At 38.7% G+C, this 27,014-nt stretch overlaps 1 protein-coding gene across 3 annotated transcripts in view; it reads right to left on the bottom strand.

Moving 5' to 3' along the window:
- Positions 1–24,518, bottom strand: part of LOC131684436 (LIM domain transcription factor LMO4) — a 1,051,444-nt gene extending 1,026,926 nt beyond the window's left edge. For all 3 annotated transcript variants that reach the window (XM_058967295.1, XM_058967301.1, XM_058967300.1), the window contains exon 1: positions 23,824–24,518. The gene's annotated coding sequence lies outside the window, so the exon portion shown is untranslated. The remainder of the gene's footprint in view (positions 1–23,823) is intronic.
- Between the last annotated feature and the right edge of the window lie 2,496 nt (positions 24,519–27,014).

Here is a 27,014-nt window from a genome sequence, read left to right as displayed (position 1 = left end):
TGGCCGCCTACCACTAACCCAAGGCAATCAAGAGATATTCCTATCTGGGAACAACCTAGATTTCGGTTAAAGCCCTCAATTAACAAATTACAAAATTACATTCCACCCTAGATCGATCAGGAGTTGAGCCCGATATCTTGTTATATCAGAAGGAGTCATCAAGCCCAATACCCAACGAACTAACTCCGTTATTACCACTATCCCAGCAATATCCGAGCTTAACTCTATTGTCGAGCAAAGCCAACACAACTCCATCATCAAATTAGACCCTGATCACAAAAAAGTCTGAAAGCTTCGATTCAACCCGATAAGCTCTTAGTACTGGTCGTCATGTTCGATTTCAAGTAGTTGTACATCAAGTAGTTCTATGGTCTACTTAATAAAAAGTTGGGCGTTCTTGCATCAGACGCGTTTTTAGTGTTGTACCTATGCACATCACTTCTTCTTTCAATTCAATCCCACAAATAACGAGGCAGCATTAACCCTCTAGCGCCCAAATTTTTTTTCGGCTTGAAAAAAATTTTGGAGGTGGGCTTCGTGATGAAAAAAACGAAAATAATGTTAAAAATTCTTGAAAGTAATGAATTTTTCATTAAAGCCTTAAAATAAGTAAGCCGCCTAGAGGCGGTGTTGGGCACCTGAGCGAATAAAAACAAAAACTTGTTTTTTCTGGTTACTTCAACATAAGCGAATACAGATGGTTGCCGATATTTTGGACTCCATCAGAACGCAAAATACCTAAACTGTAAGTGCTAGTGCTTTAGTTGTTTAATTATTGACTTCTAATTTATCATAGGGGAGTCCAGGGTCTGCTGGCGATGGTTACACTTATCATGTTTTATGTTTTTAATTTAAGAAGATCGTGTAATGCCACTATGATGCCACCTGGCCTTTTTTGATGATAAAGTATGGATCGCGTGAGATGTTTTTTGAATAAAACTGCAAATCAATGATACTTGTTATTATTTTTCAGCCTCAATGCTCCTGCATTTTAATTTCGGCGCACACTTTGTTTTCAAAAGCTAAATTTTCGAAATTCTTCAGGTGAAATTCCGAAGTAATCAAACAAAAAAACAATAAAAAAAAAAACAAATTTTGCTTGTGGTTACATATACGGCCAAGAAAAGTTGTTTTCGCGCGCTATCGAAAAATCTTGTCATTCGTGGAATAGCTTTGAACTGGCTCTAAATAACAAAAATGCTGAAATTTAAAAACTTTACCTAGGGTAATGAGCCTATGTTCGACCTAACCATGTAAAACCGTTGGTTAGAGCGGCGTTAGCCATCTTTGTTCAACGTATTGGTTCAAATGGCGATTTTTGATATCATAATGGTTCATAAGAAGAAAGCAAAGCTATTGGTGTCAATTCATACGCATTGCATCAACTGTATTCCGAGTAATTATTAAAATGGTGAGACACCCTTCCTAATACGACTAAAGTAGGCTCTTCACTCTAATGCGCTCGAAAACTCAATATCACTTACAACGTGTACGAAACAGAATTTAATGAAACATAAACATATTGGAGAATGGATTAAACAGTACTCGAAGTGCAGAAATAGAGACAGCACCATATGTCTAATACAAAAGGAGAAAAAAATATTCCGCCAGCTAGCCCCAGACTCCCCTGAATATTATTAAATAAGAATATCCATATTCTAATAGCAACATTCACCCAAAGTTTTTAAAACATACTTCTTTTCAGCTAAAATTGCACATAATGCTAGTTTCGGTACGATAAGTAATCACTAAAGACTGAAAAAAAAATCGCTCAGGTGCCCAACACCGCCTCTAGGCGGGCAAAGTATTTTACCAAAAAACCTAAACTTCCGAATTTTTACACTAAACCAATTCACATCTACAGCGAAATGCTAGTAACAGGCTACTCAAAAATATTTTTTTTAGTTTTTGAAATTTCCAAAAATAGTTAAAATTTGTTTAAAGAAGATTACCACTAAACACACAATTTTTTTTTCCACGTTTTCCTCGAGTTTTCAACTTTGAGCTTCAATTGCCTTTGATAGAAAGCTACGAATATTCAAATAATATGTGTGTATGAAAGATGTGAGCGTTGGGAAGAAATGCTAGTGCAGATGACAACATACAATCATGTTTTAGTAGTTTTATTTAGATTTTTATAGAGACTGTCTAGAGGCGGTGTTGGAAACTAGACCGTTAAGATTAAATTAATTTTAAAAATTAACTCTGTTGTCAAGCAATAAATTCTTTGGAAGTGTATCTGTTACATTTTAAAATTAATCGCATGATTCTATTTTTCAATCGCTGTAACCTCAATATTAATGTTTGATTGACAGGAAACAAAATGGATGGGTAGAAATCAATATGTGGTGAAATAATAGATTTATATAATAAAATTTTACTACTAATTGTTAAATCAATTTTCATACGACACAATATACCTACCATTCCTTTTGGCAATCTTTTTGATGACATTGTCGATGTGAGACTTAAAGGTTAACGTGTCATTAATGATTATTCCAAGATATTTTAATTCATTAACGCAATCAATCATCACCATTTATTGCAACATTATCGTCAGGCCTAGTATTAGACGAAGAAATAATCATGTATTTAGTTCTAGTAACTTTTAACTTTAATTGTTTGAATTTTAACCAATGAGCAAGAGAACGCAAGTCGTCATTCAAATGTGCCATGGCTTCATTTATATCCAAAGCCCTGTCCATTGCGGCTTTGGATATAGATGAAGATGAACAATGTCGCCAGCAAACAAATTAAAGTCACATAATCGTAAAACTCGCCTCATGTCATTTGTATAGTTAATAAATCAAATAGGACTTTATACACTACCTTGCGGCACTCCAAGAAGTATGCCGAGAGGACTTGATACAAAATCGTTAAAACTAGTTTTCTGAGTTCTTTCACAAAAATAGTTTTCAAATCACTTGTTTGCTATCCCTCCGATACCAGATTCAAAAATACATCAAAAATAGTCTTTTAAACCTCGATTTAAAAAAAAAAATAATATCGGCCTCTACATACGAATGAAATCCATCAAAATTAGAATACACGTGATCTATCAATGTTCTACTGAGTCTGGAAATTCTTGTAACTTCACTTACCGTTTACTTGAAATTGAAAAACTCAGCCAACTGCTTCAATTCATTCGAATTCGCTGAGCCAATCAATATTGAAATCGCCCGAAATTACATTAAATTTGCGAAATTCTCCCACCAGTTTTCTAAAATTTCTAAAAACCGTCGATCGCTTAAACTAGGAGAATGGTATACTACTGCAATGTTTCCTATCTGCATCAGTACCGTCTTTACGCATGGGCACACTGGACTGGGGGTCCCGAACTAAGGAAGAGACAATTTATACTAAAGCCTATATTCGATAAAATTTACTCATTATTTAAGCTTAAAAATATTGGAATCGAATATAGTTTATAGACTAATGAAAAAATTGTCAAAGTTTCGTAGATATCAAAAAAAGTCATGCCAAGTAATCCCTAGTAGATTAACTCAAAATTACAAATTGATCTGTATCTCGTGTGATCAAGATGATCAAATAGCATCAGACAACTAAGAGGCGATGATAGCGGTAGGAAATACAACACAAAAAGTCAGGATGGTATTGCACAAATGCATGTGTCAATCCAGCATTTCGATTCAAGTTTCAATTTAATTTGACTTGAAACTTTCTGGAATACATAAGTATAAAATGTACGAAAGGCACCGAATCGAAACAACAAACAGCTATGCGCAAGTTGAATAATCTATTCAAACTAGTTAAAAAATCTTTGATTAGCAAGCGATTTGCGGATATGGTATAATGAATCAGCTCTTTGTCACATCTATCAACGTCATAAATCCTCAAGGACAGATCCCCCTAAAATATTTTTTTTGCCTGACGAAGTCCTGATATTATAATTAAGATTGTAGCATCTTCCACTATGGCCGACAGTTTTAGACTGGTACAGAATCAATACTGCTATTTTTTTACCAAAAGAGGCAAATTCACAAACACTCGAGGATTACGCCCTATCGAGATATTTAGAACCGCCTTGAAATCAATTTTTGCGTGCAGAATATATTCATTCCCCGTAACTCGTTCTCAGGTAGTTTTGCTGTTTAAAATACAGTAATCGAACAAAAGTTTTTTTGAAAGTAATGCACGCAGGTACGTCTACGCCCTTTTGAAAAATTGCTCTTGTATCAAAATATTGCAATTGCCAAAGAAAATCATCAACCGAACACAACTGCAAAGTTTCGTCGAATCAGCGAGGTGATATCTTTTTTTTTTTTTTTTTCAATTTGTTTATTTGATAAGGCACGTATGCGTTAGCTTAAAGGTGCCATTTTTCCATTGTTTTACATTTTGAATTTCTTAAAACTAGGGGGTTACACATTTCAATATTATTTTGTTTTATATGATGAAACTAAAAAAAAAATTACAGCTAACTTATACATATAAAAGAGGGTATAATATAATATTCGTAAAATTTGGGGGACGGGTCATTTTGTGTGTTCTTTTTATAGTAATTCACTTTATGATTTTTAGAAGGGAGATTGTAGGAGAAATTAATTATTAACTAAGCGGAACATTTTACAAGCTTATTAACTAGAAATAACTAGAGAGAGAGTGGTTCAAGATTAGGGGGAATTAATTAGGGCTATTTTAAAGTAGTGGTACTGTTGTGCATTTCTTAACGAGATTAACTATTGATCAACTAAAACTAGAAGATAGGGGGGCACATAAGTTGTGGAAAGATATTCAAGGGGAGAAGGGGGTGAAGTCATACATCTGTGTATCAGAGACATGGGAGGGTGGACAAGGCTGAAGGGGGGGGGGGATGTAAACTCAGTTTCCGGCATCAGGAATTAACGGCCAGGATTACAGATTCGAACGGATTGATCAACTAAAACTAGAAGATAGGGGGCACATAAGTTTTGGGAAGATATTCAAGGGGAGAAGGGGTGAAGTCATACATCTGTGTATCAGAGACATGGGAGAGAGGGTGGACAAGGCTGAACGGGGGGGGGGGGGATATAAACTTTCAGTTTCCGGCATCAGGAATCAACGGCCAGGATTACAGATTCGAACGGATGTATCAAGTATTGGGACGCCGGGCGGTTTTCCTCGAGCCGGTAGGGGTTCCTCCAGACGATTTCGTAGTACGGCTCAAATACGGATCGGGAACACACCGCGCTGCGCGTGTGATGTTGTACTGTAGATCTCGTGTTGTTGGTTCATTCGCCAGATGTTTTGTCTCGTCTTGGAGTCGTATCAAACCATCGTTGGGGACGGTAGGCGGAAGAGGGCACTTCTGGGAATGATAAGAGAAAAGATAGGGGCATTTAAATTTGGATATTGATGGTTTTGAGGAACGTGTATATAAGGGACATGTAGAGAATATCGCGGCTTGCTAGTACATCTCGAACCGGGACATTGGGTGATCTTCCTCGGGCCCGAAGGGAATCGAATAGTTGAGATCTGGCAGAACAGTACTCGGCGCATGCCCAGACAACATGTTCGATTTCGTGATAACCGTTGCCACAAGCGCAGATACCGCTATCCACGAGCCCAATACGCCGGAGATGTGCGTCCAGCGTGTAGTGATTGGACATGAGCCGAGACATCACGCGAATGAAATCCCGACCCACATCCATCCCCCTGAACCAAGGTTTCGTCGATACCTTAGGGATTATCGAATGTAGCCACCTTCCCAGTTCACCATTGCTCCATGAAGTTTGCCAACTTTCGAGGGTTCTCTGATGAGTAATACTGAAAAATTCGCTGAAGCTAATTGGTCTTTCATATATGTCACCTTGTAAAGCGCCCGCCTTAGCTAAAGAGTCCGCTTCTTCATTACCTGGAATGGAGCAATGCGAGGGAACCCAAACTAAGGTAATCTTGTACGATCTTACAGACAAAGCACGCAGGCGTTCCCAGATTTTCCCCAGAAAATATGGAATGTGCTTTCTAGGTTTCATTGAACGGAGAGCCTCGATTGAGCTGAGGCTATCCGAGACAATAAAGTAATGATCGGTGGGCAAAGTATCAATGATCCCAAGGGTATACTGAATAGCAGCAAGTTCTGCGACGTAAACTGAAGCAGGATCATTGAGTTTGAATGAGGCGGTGAGGTTTTGATTGAATATACCGAAGCCAGTGGAGCCGTCGAGGCTTGACCCGTCGGTGTAAAACATCTTGTTGCAGTCGACTTCTCGAAATTTACTATGAAAGATGCTTGGGATCACTTGCGGACGTATGTGATCCGGGATTCCACGAATCTCGTCTTTCATGGATGTGTCGAAGAATACAGTTGAATCAGAAGCATGAAAGAGATTGACACGGTTGGAATAGTATGAAGAAGGATTGATATTTTGTGCCATGTAATCGAAGTACAAGGACATAAATCGGGTTTGAGAATTGAGCTCGACAAGCCTTTCGAAATTTGCAATTACTAACGGGTTCAAGATATCGCATCGGATGAGCAATCGATATGAGAGTTCCCAAAATCGATTTTTCAGCGGAAGGACGCCCGCCAGCACTTCTAAACTCATCGTATGTGTCGAGTGCATGCAACCCAAAGCAATACGCAAACAACAATATTGGATTCGCTCTAGTTTGATGAAATGTATGTTCGCAGCGGAGCGGAAACAGAAACTCCCGTACTCCATCACCGACAATATTGTTGTTTGGTACAGCCTGATCAGGTCTCCTGGGTGGGCACCCCACCATGTTCCGGTTATTGTACGGAGAAAGTTGATCCTTTGCTGGCATTTCTGTTTCAGATACCTAATGTGACATCCCCAGGTTCCTTTAGAGTCGAACCAGACCCCGAGATATTTGAAAGTTGAAACCTGAGCAATAGTTTGACCCATTAATTGAAGCTGTAGTTGCGCTGGTTCACGCTTCCTTGAAAATACGACTAGCTCAGTTTTCTCCGTGGAGAACTCGATACCTAGCTCAAGGGCCCACGCAGACAAATTGTCCAAGGTATCTTGCAATGGTCCTTGCAGATCGACGGCTTTGGGACCTGTAATAGAGACCACACCGTCATCTGCAAGCTGCCTTAGCGTGCAGGAATTGACAAGACATTCGTCAATGTCATTCACGTAAAAGTTATAGAGAAGGGGGCTTAGACATGAGCCCTGGGGAAGACCCATGTAGCTAATTCGTGATGTCGATAAATCACCATGCGAAAAATGCATATGTTTTTCAGACAGCAAGTTTAGCAAAAAGTTGTTTAGAGTCGGTGAAAGACCATGCTGGTGCAGCTTCTCAGAAAGAATTTTGATAGAAACTGAATCAAAAGCCCCCTTTATATCTAGGAAAACTGATGCCATCTGCTCTTTGCTAGCATAAGCCATTTGAATTTCTGTTGAGAGCAACGCAAGACAATCGTTCGTCCCTTTGCCTTTGCGGAAACCAAATTGTGTATCTGACAGTAAGCCATTTGCTTCAACCCAATTATCGAGGCGAAACAAGATCATTTTCTCGAACAACTTTCGGATACAGGACAGCATCGCAATCGGTCGATACGAGTTGTGGTCGGAGGCTGGTTTTCCTGGTTTTTGAATGGCGATGACCTTGACTTGCCTCCAGTCATGAGGGACAATATTACCCTCAAGAAACTTATTAAATAAATTCAACAAGCGTCTCTTGGCAGAGTCTGGCAGATTCTTTAACAAGTTAAATTTGATTCTGTCTGGCCCTGGGGCTCTATTGTTACATGACAAGAGAGCAAGTGAGAACTCCACCATCGAAAACGGTGTTTCGTTCGCGTTATTGTGAGGGGACGCGGCGCGGTAGATCTTCTGTGCCGGAGCGGAATCCGGACAAACCTTCTTGGCAAAATCGAATATCCAACGGTTTGAATATTCCACGCTCTCATTGGTACTGTTTCGGTTTCGTAAGCGCCGGGCCGTACTCCACAGAGTGCTCATCGATGTTTCTCTCGTTAGTCCGTCGACGAACCGGCGCCAGTAGCTACGTTTTTTGACTTTTATCAAACTCTTCATGCGCGTTTCCGCCATCGCGTACTGTCGGTAGCTAGCTGGCAGCCCGTCGTCCCGGAAGGTCTTATACGCAGCGGCCTTCTCCGCGTAAACGTCTGAGCACTCTTTGTCCCACCATGGATTGGGAGGACGCCCGCGTGAGTTCGCGTCTGGTACGCGTTTAGTCTGAGCTTGAATCGCGGTATCGAGAATCAAGCCAGCCAGGAACCCGTACTCTTCCTCCGGAGGAAGCTCTTGAGTGCACTCGATTTTGTCGGATATCGCGGACGCGTAGCTCTTCCAATCAATATTTCGTGTGAGGTCATACGAAACATTGATTGTATTCGGTGGCCCTGAACCGTTAGCAATAGTAATTACGATTGGCAGATGGTCGCTGCCGTGGGGATCAGAGACTACCTTCCACATGCAATCTAACCGCAGCGATGTCGAGCAGAGGGACAGATCTAAGGCGCTCGGTCGCACTGGAGGGGCAGGAATCCGTGTCATTTCACCCGTATTCAAAATAGTCATATTGAAGTTGTCGCAAAGCTCATGGAGTAGGGTAGATCGATTATCGTCATGAAGGCAACCCCATGCCGTGCCGTGGGAGTTGAAGTCACCTAAAACTAGCCTCGGTGCGGGGAGGAGTTCCGCAATATCGCAAAGCCGTCGGTGGCTAACTGAGGCTCTAGGGGGGATGTAGGTGGAAGCAATACAAAGGTCTTTGCCTTTAATTCTGGTTTGGCAAGCGACAACTTCAATGCCTGGTGTCGAGGGGAGGTCGATCCGATTGAAAGAATAGCACTTTTTGATCCCCAAAAGTACTCCTCCGTAAGAGTCTTCTCGATCCAAGCGAATAATATTAAAATCGTGGAAGTGTAGGGTTATTTCTGAAGTGAGCCATGTCTCGCATAGGGCAAATGCATCGCATTTCAAATTATTTAGTAAGATTTTAAACGAATCGATTTTCGGGATAATGCTTCTGCAATTCCACTGTAGAACAGTGATTAAATCCTTGACCTCGTTCGATGAATTAGCCATCGAAGGATACAATCGCTGAAAGAAGGGGCCATTTCGCAGTGAACTGCATCAAAAATGTTTTTACTGCGGGGAGAAAGCTTATCAAGATACTTTTAAGGGGGTCAGAAATGTTTAACGCTGTAAGAATACGGTCCACAATGTCAGAGAAATTTATTAAGCCAGCACTGTTTTCTTTCTCTGGCTGAGATATGGGAACACTTGGGGTTTTTGATGTTCCTGGAAGTGCTGGGAACTCCTTTTCTGAGCTCAGGTTACTGAGACCGGGAGCGACTTGCTTCGGTTTTGCACCAGTACTTCCTTGAGTAGTTATTTTAGGGGGACCATGAAGAGACACCTTCTGGCCTTTACGACGAAGCTTGGAAGAAGAAATGTTCTTCCTTTTTCTACTACTTCTAGGCACAGCAGAAGATGTTCCCTCCTGGGGTTCATCACAGTCGCCTTCGTCAGTAGACAAGTTGGTAAAGATGTTCGTAGAGACAGGTGGCGTAGCTATCTTAAGCATTTCTGCAAAAGATCGCTTAGAGCGTCTCTGAAGGGAACGCTTAAGATTTTCCTCGCGCTGTTTGTACGCGGGACATGAAGGGAGATCATGTGGGTTTCCCCCACAGTAGAGACACTTTTCGACATCTCTACCACAGGAATCATCCGCATGATTCCCACCGCATTTCCCACAGCGGGCTTTATTGCTACAATGGGAGGCTGTGTGTCCCAATTGTTTGCAATTAGTACAGTTCATGACCCGCGGCACAAAGAGGCGAACAGGTAGACGAACCTTGTCAAAGAGGAGGTAATTGGGCAGGGCAGAGCCGGCGAAGGTCACCCGATAAGAGTCTGAGTTGACGTATATTTTCTTACCGTCAGCTGCGACTGATGCTGAATGCAAACGTTTGCATTCTAGTATCTTCACTGGCTTAAGCATGGGGTCTTTGAAACAGCCAGTCCCATATTTTAGCAGGTCCTCGCAATTCAGACTCGAATCGGAAACGACCCCACTGACTTCAACCCTGCTAGCTGGAATATAAACCCTGTACTCCTTCGTAAAGAGCTCGTAGCCAGCAATATCGTTTGCCTGAGCAGAACTGTTAACCACCACCCGAAGCTTATCAGGGCGAATTTTCGATATTTCTGTCACGGCCGAATACCGATCCGTCAGAACTCGAGAAATCTGCAACAGATTCAAACACTTTTTTTCTTTGGTCCGGAAGAAGATCACAAATGGCCCGGTGGCCGAGCTCGGATATACCTTGAGCCGGGGAGCCGATTTTATTTCGACGTCCATCTCACCTTGAGATGAACCGCCGTCAGGGGAAGTCATTTTTGCACGGGCCTATTGCCCAGTGCACGTTATTAAGACAGCCAAGAAGGGGAAACGAAAACTAATACTTAGCTTGTGTAGGTAACGGTATCCAGACGGCTTACTAAAAGAACACTGCTTCACTTCACTGACCGGCTAACGGTACTCAGAAACAGAAACACAAAAGAAGGGAAAAATAATGAAACCTCAACTAGGCGTAGAGTGTGCCAATAACCTTGAACGCGGATTAACACTATTTGGCGCTATAGAGTGTACGGACCGATGACAAAAGACTTCTATCTCGACTGAGTGCTCGATAACGAATGAGGTGATATCTTGCGGACGGCCGGTTTCTCGTGGAATCCCTCTTTTTTGAGGTGAAATCCGTTTGAAGGTGAAAATACAACTTATGCTTAGGCTACATCCATAAATGACGTAGCATTTTTTTTGTGATTTTTAACACCCCCCTCCCCCATCTTAGCATTTCATCACAAAGCCTCGTAATTACGTAGCTTGATGGTAACCCTCCACCCCCCTTGTTGCCGTAAAACAAAAAAAGTTGTGAGTTAGCTGAAACGGGTAAGATTGCCATGACATCAGGTCAACTCCTGTTCCTCTTTAAAAAAGCTACGTAGCATAACATGACCCCCTACCCCCCTGTCGTCACACATAATCACAAAATACAAAACTCTCTAATGCTATGTCATTTATGGATGGACCCTTAGGGAAGTAGGGTACCTTTAGTATCATAATCTTCGCAATGCCATTAGTCGAAGTTGAGCGTTTCGTTTTGCAGAACAACTAGGGTTGTGGTCCCGGTAATACCGGTACCGAAAATTCCGGGAATACGGACCGATTATTGGTACCGAAATCCCGAGCAAATACTCATGGGTTCAAACACCACATAGCCCCTTGAAAAGATCTTAAACATGGTCCGTGCCAAAATTCAAAACCATCAAGACACCATAAAATGGTCTCAATAATCCATAAATATACCAATATATGGTATTTTATATGGGATCTACCGGACCATGGTGATGGTGTTTTCATGGGTTGAACCCATTTCAAGCACCCATGTCAAACCCCATGAGCATGGGTGTATTATGGGCTTTTCGTTTGCTCCGGATACTGGCTCTGAACAAAAGCAACTACCGGTATTTTCGATATCATGCAAAACTTTTTTTGAAGAATATGTAGACTCTTAAATATAGAGACCCGTGTCAAAAGATCGGCTAACAATGTAGCCTTTAATTATATTACTCATCTTCTACATAAATCGTTCAGCTCACGCCTTTGTGGATTCCATCATAGAAATTTAACATTACTAAATTCTGTTTCCTGAACGGTATGTTTTAATTCCTGCACTATTTGGTCGAAAATGATCTAAACGATCTTGTATTCAATTTCATATTCACATCTAGAGTTAACGACGGACAACAATCATTATGACTTTTTATAAGCGGCTTTCTGATTGGTTCTCATTATTCACTGGGTGGCGTCGTAATAAGACTGAACTAAGTCACGTCTGTATTTGGTTTGCCCTTGAATCTTTATCTGTAAAATAACGAACACAGAGTTAATAGTTAATTATTTTAATTACTATTACTAATTACTACGAATTGATATATTAGTATTTTTTGCGAACGGAAGCGAAAGGAACCAACAAAGTTCCACAGTTTACGAAAAAGTAAAGGGCCTTGACATGCATAGGAGAAACGTAGGCAAACCGCATTAAGTACGAATTCAATTTACAGCAAAGCGCGAATACCAAGAGGAAATGCGAGCAATCCGCTCGGTTTTACTGCCATTCTTGTTTTGATTTATTGTTGATAATAGGGTTTCTTGCTAAACTAATAGATTGTCGAACCCGAAGAAAGTCGAGCTATTAGTAATAGTTGTTTTCAAAGGTGCCCCGATCTCAAAATAAGTGAAGATATCGCATACGAAAAAAATTTCTGCTGCAATTAAAGATACCAATCCAAAACAATTAAAACAATGCACATGCTTTTTTTAGCAGAATAAAGCAATCATTTGAGAATAAAATCATCAGTTTGAGTATTCAATTTCACTTCGACTCGTTTGTCGAATTTATTGAAAAACTATTCGAGTACCGGTACTTTACCTGTACTATCGGTACTGAGTACAGCAATACCGGTTCTCGCCGAAATGGGACAGTACTAGGAACCCTAAAAATGATAAAGTGTATATTGAAAATAACTATATAGATGTAAGGCTACATGACTTATCGCCACATACCCCTCCCGAGCCAATTGCAAAATGCATGTCGCAATACGGAGAAATAGAATCCGTTATACCTTATATTTGGAGAAACTTCTCGCAATCAAAAGTTACGCGCACGAGATTCAATATTTATAAAATATTATTTGTTTGTATTTTTATTTTACATTTTGTAAACATGCAATATAAAAAGTTCACGGCTCCGATAAGCTATCGCTATGAGCCGTGTCAAATAAACAAATCAAAAAAAGTGATTGAACAGTACCTACCTCCTCATATCCCTGACTAGAAGCACAAGATCAGATTAACTCCAAAACCCGGATAACTTAATACTTCTATATTGCCAACACAATTGAATAGTTACCAAATATATTACATATTCCAGCAGCAAACCCACGCTGCCACATAAATCACACTAAACTGTGTTGATTTTGAAATGGCAATAGAAAATAAGCAACCCAAGTTCCCGGATTTCGCCAGCGCGATATAATTTTCGTTCCCATAAATACTCGCGGCTACCCGCCAAAGGCCCCCAGGGGCACGTGGTTGGTACATTCTTGCTGTACGGCCGGCCGTCGAAAACCCCAACCAGAGCGGCATGGCCGGCGCCGGCAACACAACCTAGAATTGTATGTGACGCTTTCGCCAGCAACAATTGCGGTTGATTGCCTATCTGCTGATTATTGCTGCTTTGTGGTCAATTCCACGCAAATCGCGATATGTTGTACGCGCCGTAGTAATACTTGTGACAAACGTGCGGTTGGCACACAGAGAAATGTCAATCTTGGTATGAAAGCGTTCTTTTCTTTTGCTTGGAGGGCAATTCAAAATGTTAAATATGCTTTTTGATTTTAATCAAGCTAATCGCACAATTTTTAATTTGATCAATTCAAATACAAACAATCGGTACCTGCATTTATTGTGAACGGACGAGCTAAGGTTTCTGAGTGCAATTTGCGGACCGCGTGCTGATATTGCGACAGACGCGCTCCACCAGGGCCTCAATTTGTATGTGATTCTATGCGTGGAGATGTGGTTTTCTGGTCGCATAGAATGCGATATCATTAAAACTTGCCGATTGATTATTGTTATTTTGTAATAAAATGTTGCCTTATTAATCAGTGTCAGTGATTTCTCCTTTGCGGTTTGCCATTACACTTGGTCAACGACCGATTGGTTGGGTGTGGTTGAGCACGAGTTGATCTGTTGGTTGACGTAAAATGGAAAATGATGGGTTTATTGATCTTAAACCCGCGCAAAATTCTCGGGCTGCATTTTCATTCTAGGATTTAGTTTTCGCAAACATGTTTCTGCGGAAGGTATCAACACTTATCACCGCTTCATTTCATCAAAATTGACCGTGTGTTGCGTTGTGACGATAATTTTCGCGGATTGCCTAATGACTGACTGATTTCTTTGCAAATTATCTAATAAAGTTGCTTAGAGATGATTAGTAAGATATAGGGTAACCAATCTACTTTGGACCCCTTCATATTTTGGTCCCTGTTAATGTATTTGCCTCCTGCACTGCCAGGTTTTTCTGCATTTGTTTCGTTTGATGCAACAATTTCATTCCTTGGGTTGTCTACTAAGTTTCAATATCATTAGTTCATCTCTTATTGTTTTAAATTAAATAGAATCCACAGTTTTAAAAAATATCACCGAAAACGTTTCGTAGTTCAACGATAGCCAAGAGGAACCGGTGGACATTTTCAAATTGGATTTAAATATACAATTGTAATATTTTTTATTGATTTGGTCTGATTTGGTATTAGACATGTTATGTGTTTGACAAAGTTTCTTGGTAATGTTTTATATAAATTATGCATGCATTGCATTAAAAAATATAGGCAAGCAAATATTATTGACGTTAACGTAATTTCACTTCCTCTAGGGATCCAAAATTGGTTGGTTACCCTAGTACCAATTCAACCCATATTAAAACATCAACCGCATGATAGCCACCATTGCAAGCCGCCCCCATCTCCATCGTTCACGGAGAAGGATGAAGGGTAGGATGGAGGGGAAGTGTTTCACCAATTTATCGAAAAGACGACGACTCATCAGACTCTTCCATCGTTGTCGAGGAGTTGGACATTCAGAAGGGTATAAGCTGTAGGATTCACTCCAAGCAAGCGATGCAACCTGTAAAGTACAGTTTGTTATCTAGTTGTTTCATTAGTCTTCAAATATACGGTCACTCAACAAAGAAAAGATCTTCTTTAGTTTTTAAGTTTTATTAAACTCTGGGCAGCCGGCTACCGAGAGTAACCTATGTTTTCTAAACAGAGGCTATTTAAACTCCAAGCAGTCGGCCATGATTTTGTTTTTCAGTTTTGGTCAACCTTCAGCTACCAGTCTATAGGCTTCGTTGTTGATTTTCTCCAGTACACGCGTCTGGAAGAAATCAAACTGATGTCCATGTTCCATCGCATGTTCAGTTAAACCCGTCATTGACGTCCTTGTGCGTATGGAATTTTTATGTTGCGTTGTGAGTTTGTCCAGGGTTTGTGATGTTTGTCCGATGTACGCTCTATTGTCACAGCCGCCACAAAGGACGGAATAGACAACATTTGTTTGTAGTATTTTTGGGATTCTATCCTTCAGTCGGACATATTTAAGATGACATTAAAATGTAAAACTAATTGGACTTTTTGACTATTATTAAATAGTTCTGAAGATAGCTGAATTATAGTAAGCTGAAACGTTAACTACGGAAATATATTTACTTTCATCATCACCGAAACACATCAATCCTAGCATGTAAACATTTTTTTGTTATTTCAACCCTACAATGTATTTGAAGCCACTAAATAATAACACGTAATATGTACAAATAGTTATGATAGTGCAAAATGTTATAGATCTAGGAAAGTCCCCTATTCTTCATATCGGATGGTTTATAGGTTACGCGTATGTGTGGGTGTTGAAAATGTCCTAAACCATTGATATCTAACTCCTAGTAGTAAGTAGTAAGTAGTAATCGAATCCTTATTTAAGAAAGGCCGAGAACAGGATTTTATCAGCTGAACACCGAGCACAATGTTGTCTGGTGATAATTTTAAATCCACAGTTCGTGTACAACCCCGAACACGTCAACTCGTTCAAAAACATGTACTCTCTCCCTCTCTCTCTCTCTCTCTACTCATCATCGCTTGTTGCTAGTGCCGTTTTACTTTGTGTGCATCTTTCCGGTGAAAGTGTATACACGGACGTTTGAAATGAAATGTTCTTCGTTTAATATTTGAGGCAAACATGTTCATCGAAACAAAGCGTGTTTGATGTTGAACGCGCATGAAATTTTGTGTATACTTTTGGATGATTTGGGAACATTGCTATTTATTTTCATTTACACTAGTAATTTATAGATAATATTATCCTACACTAATTTGGCGAAAGGTTGAAAAAATTTGCATTTTGACGCATTTACTTCTCAATATACATTTCAAAAGATCCAAAACTAATAATTTTCAAATCAAATAAATAAATCATTCGTTTTGGTGTAGCTTTTGCAATCATTAATTGATTTGTAAAAACCATCGGATTTGTAGATTAATTTAAAAAATATTTTCTTAAAAGATACATTGGTAAAAATACAGAGTTAACAAGCACAAACTTAATACAAGTTAATAAAAGGAACTTCCTACTCAAATTCTTTTTCCACTATGTATTCATCCTAAGGACGATTTGCATATAACCATGGCACAAATTCATCAACAATAAATAGCGCTAACGGAAAATAAGCACCAATAACTCTTTACAAGTAATTTGTTAGTCCTGAAAAGGACTGTTGGCAACATTAGAGACGCGTGAATTTACTTCTTGCCGGCGGTAATTTTCTTCGGGCAGCTTTCTTAGCAGGTTCGGCGGCCTTCTTTAACAGCAGCTACAGCCTTCGCTGTTTTGGTGGCATTTTAGTGGTAGTTGCTAACGCCATTTTTCGCAGCCAGTTTCTTAGCATCAACCTTTTTTTGTCCTTCTCACCACCACCACCTTAACCAACTTTTTTTTTTCTCTCCGGTGGTAGCCGATTTGATTGGTCGTCCGATGCAGTTTTTCAGCACGCACGTCCGTTCTGCACTATGTCTTTCACACGTCTCGCTCTGAGAAAATCTGTAACACCGATATTTAAAGGTTCTATCATTAATGTTGATTCGCATTTAAAGCAGTTTTTGAACTATTTAAACAAGTTTTATATAGCCAACGACGTATCGGTAGCCAGCGTTCAACGTTTTCCTTCCAATTTATGAAACAAGGTTTCCGTTTTGAAAATATTAAAATTACATACTTACATAGTATACTAAACGTAAGTCCTACGTCAAAACTTGAAAAGAAAAGAGCAGCCCAATCTTTATTTGTTTCGAAAAATATTTTGAAGAGCATTCTTGGATTAATATATCGATCACAAGTTGAATATTTCTGAGCTGGTAATTTCAGTTTTGGTTAAACCAGATAATGTCAAACGCAAAGACAAATTACGGCGCCAGACACTCGAACAACTAGAGAATTGTTATTCCTCAGAAACGACAAGCTTTGAAAATGAATCATCCTGATTCAAAATCATCTGAAGTGAACTCACCAAGGCAATATTAATTGATTTCAAAGCCTTCTGTTAGCGAAGCGGTATGTTTATAGAAAACAAAATGTGGCTTTTCCGAAGCCGCATTATGTCCCGTTTCATCATATCAGAAACGTGGTACTGCTCATATTTAATATGTTAAGAAAATATGTTAGGCCCTTAGTTTTAAAATAAGAATTTTTTCTTGGAAATTCATTCGTTTGAAGACATTAAGATCGTAATTGAGGTACACAGATACAAATATTCTGTAATTTTAAATTTATTTTCATGCAGATATTTGGAGCATGAAAATAAATGTAAGATTAAGTCCCACCACTAATACACACGGCTTGTCGTACTTTTTTTCAACGAATTTTATTGTAATTTTACACGTTGATTGAAAATTACAGTTTCATTAAACGGAAAACCAATGCAGTTTAGTGTATTTGTAATCCAATATTGCTGTAAAATAAATGACATGTAATATCATACAAATGAAAGTGTAAAATCATATGCTTTTTAATGCTCTAATTGAACGCATTGATTTTAACTCAATTTTTAATTCAATCAGCTTTATATCTTTACATTCGTGTTGATTCACATGTCATTTATATTTCATTATTGTTTGGTGCGTATATTGCAATGTTTGAGCACAAAATTTATCTTGATGACGCTACACAACTCTAGAATTCATTTTGCATAACGGTATGATGTCAAATCAGGCAAAAAACAAGAACCACAGTCTTGTCTAAATGAGGTAATTGACGTTTTTGAAGGCACTTTTTGTGATAAGTTCCCCATAATCTTACAAAAATCATCTGCCGCTGCTGCAGATTAATTGCCAGACAAAAAAATCCTGGACAATTTCGAATAATTGTTTGTTTGTATTTTGCTGCGATATTGAAAAACCATGGCGTTCTCCGCCCCGTGGTGTTTCTAAGTTTGCGAGCTGAATTTCCTTACGTTTGTTTAGCTATTTATAAGGGGACCCGGGGCAATTGAGACCGTGGGGGTAACTCGGATCCCTTCGATTTCTCAGCAAATCGTATTGGAAACTCTGACTGTCGTAAATATTTGAGAAAGCGTAGAATAACAATTAATTTTAATTGCTTATAAACATTAATTTCAATTGCTGAATCTAATTCTTTGATTTTTTTAGAAAGGAGATACAACGTGTTTCATTTTTTTGTCAATCTCAAAACAAAAATCATTATAATGATAAAACCGTGCTTAAAGCAACAAATAAAACTGAAAAAAGTAACAGGTGAGTGTTTTGGAAAGCTTGAGGCTCCCATTTTATGGAATGGTTTTTGTTTGGGTGAAAATATAGATATTTTCAATATGCTCACCATTATTGTGCGAAATGAGCGTGCGGAGTTATTCGGACCCCCTATTCCATCAACCACCGTTCAGCGACTTGCGGCTACGCATACGATTGCACACGCCACAGCAAAGAAAATACATGATGCGCCAATCGACAGCTGTGACTAACCAGTTTATGTTTTTGTAACGCAATATATTTTTTTGCTTCTTAAAGATTTTCTCCAATAAATATTTTATAGGTAAACATATTTCATTGCAAAACGAATAAAAAATGACGGTCTGAATTGCCCCGTAGAGAGGTCCGAATTATCCCTACATTGTAAAAGAATGAAAAGACCTAGACTTTTGCAAATCGTCAGAGCGTTGCCATGAAGTGATGCAAATGAACTGTTATGGTACCAAAATGTAGCTGTGGTTTCAAACTAACAATTAGGACCTTTAGCCGATGAATTCTTTCACATCTATCCACCTAAAAGGGCGATTTCCTTAGGTAGGTCCGAATAGCCCCGGGTTCCGCTATTTCCTGATTATGTTGATTTATGGGCAGAAATCTCACTAAATTTACCAAACTACACAAAGAAATTTCACAAAAATTTAAAGAATATAAACATTATACGTTAAACTGTATTTCAACAAAATTTGATTATTTTTCGAGGATAGCATTAGAAGTGAGAAACCCACAAAATCTGATGACAGTATGAACCAACAGAAATCAAAATAATTAAATCAAGTCTACTTTCTACTTCTGCCGCAGTCAGACGTACAATCGAGCCAAGTGAACAACAGGCCTCTCGATCTAGTGTGCATTGTCTCGAGAACAAAGGAAATATCGGATTATTCTTGTCATCATGAGTAAAGTTGACGAAAAAGCTCTACTCCGACCCAACGCTGCGGTCATCGATTTTAAATTTTGTTTAAAACGACCGAGTTTTAGTGAAGTGGAATACCTTCTGAAGGTAAAAATGCAACTTAGGCTTGCGGAAGTCTTGTACCTTCAGTGCCATCATCTTCGCAATGTAGTGTTAATATCATTCAACACGTTAGCACAAGCCGAGCGTTTCGTTTTGAAGAACAATTTAATACACGTGGTTGAAAGTAACAACGTTGGAATTAAGATTCCCGTATACATTGAGAATGATTATATAGATGTAAGGTTATATGACCTATCACCTCGTACCCCTCCTGAGCCAATTGCAACATGCATGTCGCAATACGGAGAAGTAGAATCCGTTACACCTGATACTTGGAGAAACTTCTTCCCAGGTACACCTAACGGCGTTTTTGTAGTGAGGATCCGGGTTGAAAGGCCTATACCCTCCTACTTGGCAATAAAACTCAATACTCACGGAACTACAATTATGCAAACTACGCTATGCACCCATGAGGGGCAAACTCCTACGTGCAAGTATTGTAATCAGACAGCTCATCATGGACAACCTTGCGCGGAAGATGCAGAAGAAAATGCATCTCAACCGATTGCCAACTCATCTACGGCAAACCAACCTAAAACAGAGTTTTCAATACCAATGCCTGAACCACAAACGGTGGCCAAATTTGTGGCAGCTGTTCAGAGCATAATGACAACCGCAAAAGAATCATCCAGCACCCCAAAAGCAACTGTAAGCAACATCGGCAACGAATGCAGTAACAATGACGACGGATTTACACTGATCAACAATAAGTGCAAGAAGCAAGGGAGAACATCTGATGCCGGACACCAAGCCAGCTTCGACCGGGACGTGAAAAACAAGAGAGAATTAAATGACTCCCCTGGCGCTGTTTGCCAACAGACCTCGCGAAAAAAGGTCTCCGCTCGCAATAAAAAGTTGCGCGCACGAGATCCAAATAATTAATTCTTGTTTGTATTTTTATTTTTACATGTATTGTAAACGTATAAAAGATCCACGGCTCCGTTAAGCTACCGCTATGAGCCGTGTCAAATAAACGAATTAAAAAAAAATAATTAAATATGAATTGTTTCGTATTTTGTCCGTACTTCATGTATCAAAAAGCGTTATATTTCAATGATAAGCTTCTACACTAGTACTGTTAGTCCATCTATCAACGAACCCGAGCAAAGTCCAACATCAAAAGTACAGCAAATAGACAATATATTTTGATATCAAGCCTCAAAATTAAATCTTATTTTGATATCAGTTTAAACTTTTTCAGACATGACATCATATTTTGATCTCATTTTGATGTGCTTATATTTTTAGAAAAAAATGTTTGTTTCTATTTCTTTGACAAACATCAAATTGATTACTTATTTTGTTATCAATGAAATATTTCACCATCTCAATGAGTTTTCAATTTGCTTTCACTGATAGCATAAATAGTTTTCTGTTTGATGTCATAGTGCAATTTTTCTGCTTTCGATTTTGATCTTTTAACCGTTAAAACGACCAAAATGATAACAACCTGAGCAATCATTCCCTACTACATTATAACATCAAGTTTCGTTCTCAATTTGTTATCAGACTCTGCTCGGGAAGACTGGCATCTATGGACTTATAATAGCAGATAGATAGTAAATTAGTATTTATGCAGTTATAGATAGCTAAGAGCATAGTTTACGAAAACATGAAATACGAAGAATTCTTTGCTGATCTGGACAAGCGAGTTCGAATGGTGAATTCACTGTAAATCTGCCGTAATAATTTCTCTTTCTTGGCCAAAAAACTATTTATTCTCAAACTAACTAACTAAGCAGGTCAAATTACTACTGTTAATTCTGTCAGTATACTGCTAACTGCGTATTCAATTACACGGAATTATTTCGAAAGAGAGAAAAACACAAACTTTTTCAAACAAAACCAACACTGTTCGCGATGGCTCCACTGAATCCGACCGAATCCGTACTGCTCCGTATTCTGAATCAACTGGAAACGAACGAGTTTCAGGAAATTTTCATGAAAGAGGCGGACACGGATAGGTTACTAAATAGTCAGACCGAAACCGTCGCACAGTGGCACCTCTTCATACAAAGTTGTGAAAAAATTATAAAAATTGGTTTATATGGCTAAAAATTGAAGTTTTAACTAATTTCTGGTCGCTGAATCTATTTCTGCTGTCAATTTTGAAATTCCAAAATTCTTTTTTCGACTATTTTTATGTTAATTCATTTGAAGGCGTTGGTCGTTAAAGGGTTAATATACACGTTAATAATAGTAGCTAAATACATCGGATAGCAGAAATGGTTGACAAAACTAGTAAAAATTACTATTTTTTGGTAATAATATGTTGGTTAGGCAATTGATTTGTAAGAAGATTTTTGAGCTACTCGGCGTGTCCATATGGGTATTTTCAAAAACATAGATATGAATACTTCGGGGCAAAATGCGCAAGTGACTCCTATATATCTTGAAACAGCACTAAATTTTGAGTCAGATTCATGATAAGTGGGGACCATCTCAAAAATTGTAAGACGTATAACGATAAATTACTGATATGGCATTCAATTTCTCAATTGCTTTTTCTTGATTCAGAGCAAACGTTTTTGATTTCTGCACAAAAAACTTGCATCTATAGTTTAGCATATTCATTCATCTTTCCAAAGAACTCAAAACTACCTCAATCGGCCACGTAGTTCTTGAGATATCGCCATTTGGAGTTCGAAAGTACAAACAATTCGAATGAATTGAATTGAACTGAAATTCTCGACATCACTTGCTTCAGCTACATGTTAAAAATTCATTTTTGATCTGATTATCTTAAAATATTGAGATATTTTTATTCAAGCCAAGAGAAAAATAAAATAAATATTTACAAAATTACAATTACAAGACATTGATTTTTGGGGTTTTGTCACTCTTCGTGCCATATTCTGCCTTTATTGAAGCTCTTTTGACGTTGATGGTTTGACGAATGTCACTTATAAATATTATAAAGGCTTTCGAATATAGCAGCGAACAATTTGTTTGCCTAATGAAGCCGTTTCGTAATAAGCCAACGAGAGTCGTTTCGTGGTTTTTACGAAAAAATCGCAATAAAAAATAAAAGTGTTTCAAGAGAACTACGAATGAGTAATTTTATGTACGAAAAATTCGTATGTTTTATGATAATTGTCTGTACGAAACTAATTTGTAGCGATTTAGGAATATATTCTATCAGTGTAATATAAATTGATCTGAATTAGCAAATACGTTCATTTTTTGAATACATGTAATTTATGATTTTATTTTTCTATGATTTATAATTTGCGCTCGTTGCAATCAACTAATGTATAGAAATTGATAGGTTATCGTTTTTAATATAACGATATTCACTAAACAATGATAATACATATAGTTGAGAATAATAATGTAGTCTATTGTTTGAGGTAGGAAACTCTCTTGTATGTTCTCCTCAATTAAAATTGTTAATGAACGTCTCCCTGTTCAATAAGGAAAAAATATCTAGAATCAGTAAACAAGCCACTAATATATGGCCTTTATAAGAAAACTTACCAACTATTCTATTAAAATTTAATTTACACGTTTAACTATAACGTTAGATAGACAAACCCTATTTGCATATTTTTTTCAGTGCAGCATATAAATAACATCCTTTGTACATTAAATTTGTGTAACTAAACGGCAAGGTTTACGTTTCAAACCGCGACACGTATAAACGCTACAAATAGTCAATGGACAAACATGGATTCACGCTTGAAGTCAGATAGAAAACCCATCGATGACCGCATACAAATTCAAATCGCTATAACTTCCGATTCCGCCAATGAAATATTTTCAATTTAACAGTCAATATACTTGAATATTACATCTTTCGAATGCCAAGTTCCAAATAAGTATACATTTTTTTGTTTATGAAAATAAGATCAAACCTGTGAGTGTGTGCTGGTAGTTTTATGAAACGTGTCATAAAACTTCAAATCGTCATATCTCTCTAATCTCTCGATGGATCATTTTGAAATAAACTGAGAAGATGCTTGGATACTGTATCTTTCGAATGCCGTATACCGAATTGATGGTCAATTTTATTTGTTAATAGCATTAACATCGTGTATAAGTGATGCAGAGGTCTTTGAATTTTTAGGAAAGAAGTGAGTTTACAGGAATCTCGCATGATGAACAATGCGCAGAATTGTCGAAATATATCTGCTTGTAAACAGAAGATAAGACCTACAATAACAAAATTTACTTGGTGATAAGACAACGTAATAACAATCAGAATATTTAAAAAAAAATATCAAGCTGTGACGATGTAAGAGTTCCGAAAAACGTTTATTGAACCAAAAGGTGCCGCCATAATAAAATTTTGTAAAACAAATAAATTGATTTTTTGTTCAACCAAACAAGTATTAATACATATTTATAATCTAAAATCGACCCAAAAAAAATCAACGCCAAACCCATGTTCGCTAGCAATCAATAATTCATTACCTTAATAATTCAGCAGCCACCTACATCCAGAGCACACACAAAAGCATGATCTCTCGTCGCGATTGCGTACCGCCAAAAACTCTTACGGTGCAAATGTTTAATTCAGCCACAAAAGCACCATAACTTTTGAATTATTAACACCTTTGCTGGGCAACAATGCAACGCATTATTAATATCATTTATCTTTGAAACAATTTTAAAATCTCACCAAAAGCACTCTCGCACCACACTCTTGCTTAAACACCCACACATACGAACACCAACACGTATCCACCCACACGGAAAGATTGCAAGCCGCAAACCATTTAAACCTGTTGAAAGTCAATGAATCATTCTGCTATCGCGCGAGGTCATTTCTCAAACGGCAAACAACACCTGCTTTCATCACTCGGCTGTGGTCTTCCCATTGCTTGCCCGCGTGGTGATCACGATCCGGCACCGGTATTTTATTCACCCCAATGTGACGGGAGATTAATTTCTGACAGTAGTGTATGGTTTAAAACAGGGCCCACCGAAAAATATAGCATGCAATTTCAAAGGAGAACTTCACTTTGTTTGGGAATGCACGACGAAAAAAATGTGTTACGTTCAGGATCCGGTCCCATCGTCACGCCAACTAGAACTAAATCAGAACCATGGGAAAGTCGCTGCTCAACGGTTTCATGCGGAAACTGATAATTTTTATTATTGCAATGATAAGCGGAAATGCACGTGGAAGGTAGGTAGCATCTCACGACTAGTTGTATTTGCTTAGTAGGTACACCCAGTATAGTCACTGGGAAGGACTCTTTATGTAAACCTGCAGTGGAAACCCTGGAACAAACAGAGCTTCTAGACATAGATTGCAACGGGAGCCACCTACTCTCCACGAGGAAACCTCTTTCTAACCAAGTGTACGGATAACATGTAGACCATAGCGTGTTTGAAGTTGCAGCTAGAAGAAGGGCACCAGCACGTGGTCCGATTGTTTCTTCTTCGCAACGAACACTAAACTGGCTCACAGTGGAAAACCAAAACAAAACTCACGAATTCCAGTACATAAGCAAGGCCGAACGAACGGAACTTGCGCACTAGGTCAAAAGCTCGTTCTATAGTATTTTTCGAAAGCTAGCGTTTGCACGAAAGAGACAACCGTATGTTGGGGTAGCACGATGCTAGTATTTTTTAAGCATGACAGGCCCCACAGCAACAAGTTTCACGAAACACGGTGGGAAATTATGTGTCGCTTCAATACAAATCCTGTGTGTAATTTGGAGGATTAGTGAAGTTTATATAAAAAATTCGGGAAACTATGTTCCGTTTAAAAAAATAGTCTTTGATCTGGATCGAAATTGGTCAGACAAGTTTCGTACTATTAAAGATCTGTACATGGACCTCACTAAACGGACGATGGGTGGAGCAACCAAACCACCTGGTCTTCTGGAAGAGCACATGTTTTCGTCGAGCATACGAGAGGCACTCTCATTCGATCTCACGTGTTGACAGTAAGCAAAACCGGGGCACATAAGCGAATGCAAATGTGGACATCAATCTCTCCCCGGTGGTGTGGCGGCGGTGCAGTCACATGTTCGATACCAGCTGCTGTGTGATCAGCAGCAGAGAGTGCGCTCTTTCGCACTGCATAACAATCCCCACTTTTGGGGATCTGGAAAACCTCGGCGTACGCTGATGTGGTGCGCTTTGTTGCTCCACCCAGCTCCATCTCACTCGAGCTGCCAAAGCTTATAGGTGGAAAAAGCTTCCGCTCTCAACAAGTGGTGGGCGCGGTATCGCATTCTGCTGCCCCATGGATACGGCAAAGCAGAATATTTTGTTGTAAAAATTGTTATTGCTGCTGAACGCCTCCCGTGTCTTCAGATTGGAGGAAAAGTTATTTTATTTTTATTCCTCGTCCTGGCTCTCCTTCCAGCAGGACTTCCTTTTGCAGCTAGGAGAGGTGCACAGCTTCCGTATTGGAGAAAAGGTGGCACTACTAACAAGATTCGATCTAACTAGGGATTAGAATCGAGTCAATAGAAATCATACAAAATGATGCTAATTGCTTCCTCCTGAGAATGGCTTCCTTTCCCAGAAGAAGTCCTATCATTCCTAGACCGAGCAAAAGACTTAAACTCCGTGTGAGACGTGAAAAACGGGCTGTAAAATTTCCGTTTCGTCGGAAAACTATTCAATTGAATGCTATCATTGATCAACTTTACCGAGTGCTCTTCCGTTTTGAATTGACAACGTTTATCTCAACTACTCTAACAAGTTTTAGAACTGTACAAAGCTAAACTTTAACTTCAATGTTCAAATTTGTTAGTGCGTAAAACTATGTCCAACCTACTAAATATGCCAAATTAAAAATAATTGATGTGCTTCTAATACAGTAGAAGCAATCATTGTAAAAATATACGAGAAATGGCCTAAAGAGCACTCAGAATGAGTCTGAACTATTTCACCAAAAACCGTTTCGCTGAGTTTTTTCGTTTGATATTACCATTTTACTCAATGAATTGGTTAACCATTTCAATATCTATAAATATTAATTTCTGTATTCAGGCATGATGGAGAGAGATAGGGTTGGGGCTGGAAGGAGACATAACATAAGTAGTACTTCCGACAGCCGGCTGTCCCGAGCTGAAGTTACATTTTTGATATATTTATTTATTTATATTCTCAATTAATTCATCAAACAATAAATCTATCATAAATTCTCGACAGCAGACTGCCCAGAGCAATGAACACATGTTTCTTATCAAGTATCTTATTGTGTCACACTTTACGCCATCCCATTAGCAAAAACTCCTTCCTGTGGCAAATGTGGAATTACAGAGGTATACACGGTGTCCATAACAACCTATGTTACACTAACATTCCTTTCCTTCCTCCGATGACTGTGAGGACGTGGCCGGCGCCATTACTCTTTATTTCAAAGTAAAGAAATCTATAAACGTGCACATTGCGGGTGGTTAGCTACTTCTAAACAGAGATGATCGGGTTTCAATTTTTCCGAACCCGAACCCGACCCAAATTCAAGAATTTGAAAACTGGAAACCCCGGGCTCGTTCCGAGCCCGAGAATATATTATTTAAAAAACCGAAACCTAAGAATTTTGAAATTGAAAATCCGAAAATTAAGAAACACAAACAAAACCTGAACTTTTGAATATAGAGCTCCAACGCAATAGGTTTAAAAAATGACAATCATTC

The sequence above is a fragment of the Topomyia yanbarensis genome, chromosome 2, assembly GCF_030247195.1.
Source record: "Topomyia yanbarensis strain Yona2022 chromosome 2, ASM3024719v1, whole genome shotgun sequence".
NCBI lineage: Eukaryota > Metazoa > Arthropoda > Insecta > Diptera > Culicidae > Topomyia > Topomyia yanbarensis.
The sequence above is the reverse complement of the archived record's forward strand: the minus strand, read 5'-3'. Positions and strand labels throughout refer to the sequence as shown.